Raw genomic sequence first — 2,156 nt, forward strand, 5'->3', positions numbered from 1 at the left:
AATCATGTTTATTTTTTCTGCTTTTCATCAATAAATTCTAAGTTTTGTTCAAAATTTTGTATTTCTCTTTTAATGTTGTATTTTTTGCAAACCCTCTTAATTTAATAACCTATGATCACACTCATAGGATATTAATGGGGGCATAAGTGGTATATGATCATACCATAGGTTTGAAAAAATAAATAACATAAATAAAATGTGTGAATCATTAACCCAACATGAAAGTTTATAAGTGTATACATGAGCTAAATGTTTGGACCTTTAACCCGACATGAAAGTTTATAAGTATACACACGAGCTAAAACTATCTGGACTTAACCCAACAATAAAATTTTTAAGTGCATGGATCACTAACCAAACACGAGCTAAATTAGTTTGGAACAAACCTGTTAGGAAAACTTATACATGATCTTTATTTATTTTAATGTATATCTAATATTAAACAAATTAATATGAGATAGCCTAGAACATGTATCTAAAATTGAATTCAAAGAGAAACAAAGATAAGAATACTTACAGTATACGCAGCGAAATGAAAGAGTCATTCCATCAGTTTCTCTAACTCTTGTATCCTTTCTGTCGCAGAGTATTATCAAGAAACTGAACCGTTCTTCTAATTTCTTCACAGTCTTCCAATGTATCCTTAGAATCACCTAGACTAGTGTGGGAAATTCTCAACACATGAGATAGATATAGAGAGAAGAAGAGAAAAGAATAATAAGAGGCTTAGAAAATGATTTGTGTTTAGAGAGAATCTAAAACTATCAGAAAACCAGTGATTAAACTTATGTTTTGACTTCTCTCTAAACACTCATTTTATAGACTCAATTAGGTCATTTAATTTAATTAAAAATCAATAAAATAATAGTCATTTTAAAGCCCTAGGTCGAAATTATCATGGGCTTTAGGCTCATGAAATTTCTCATTTGATTATAAGCCCATTGGACTTAAAAACAAGACTTGTATTATTTTCTATTGATTTAATTAATTAAATAATTATTTAAATCATTTATCAAATTAATTATTTATAATTTGAACCTTGATTTAAATTTATTTATTAATTTAGATACCAATTTATCTTAATTAATAAATCTGTCATAATTTCTCTTTTCTCTCAAAACTACATAACTCTGTGAAACTATCCAAAATTGACCTGGTCAACTTTGATAATTATAATTGATAATTAAATCAATTAATTGAGACCATCTAGATGATTTTATCCAAGGTACAATGGGGACCATGGGCCTATGAAATAAAACTCCAATAAGTTATCATAAATCTAACAAATAAATTTACTTATTAATTCCTCGTGACTCCACTATAGACTCGGAATTGCACTCTTAAATTCATTGAACGCTCTGTAACAAATATAGATACGCTATTAATTATCCATCGTTACAACCATAATTTTCACTCAATCCTCTATAGACGGTCAATGATGAGATAGGACTAAAATATCGTTTTACCCTCATTGTATTTTATCCTTCAAATACTTAGTTTCTTGTAAATGATATTTCAGTAAACTAATTTAATTACTGAAATGAGATCTCTATCATTTAACACTTTGAACCAAACTAAAAGGAAACCATCGTTTCACTTCTTCATCAGAAGCTATAGATGTTCATATCTATGATTAACACTCCCACTCAATTATACTACCGAGTTCCCAAGATGTAAGTATGGGCTAGTCCGTAGGGTAAGCTGGTAACGAACAAGTCAAAGAACTCAAATAATACAATCAGTTAGAATACTAACCACTTAGAATTGAGATTGAATTGACCTATGGTCAACTATATGATATGACTAGAATAGATAATAACAGTATGTTTACTTATCTTATCAACTGTCAATATAGGTCCTGCCCGATGTAAAAAATACATCCAATCTTATCTACTTTGCTAATGTTCTAGAAAGAACATAACACTATGATGTGTAAGTAGATCATATCGTAGATTAGCAAGTCAGTGTAAATCCTGTGCACTGACTAATCTTAGGACTAACTTATTTTTAACATATAATTATATTTATATTCCACTGTGATTACGTCACTATAAATACGATTAGCTATATGCTCGGGATTTAATAGAAGTTTATATTAAACATATAATCATGAAAATAAAACATGTGAGCAAAGTGATTGACCAAGTCAAAAAATG

The sequence above is a fragment of the Humulus lupulus genome, chromosome 1, assembly GCF_963169125.1.
Source record: "Humulus lupulus chromosome 1, drHumLupu1.1, whole genome shotgun sequence".
In the NCBI taxonomy this organism is placed as follows: Eukaryota; Viridiplantae; Streptophyta; class Magnoliopsida; order Rosales; family Cannabaceae; genus Humulus; species Humulus lupulus.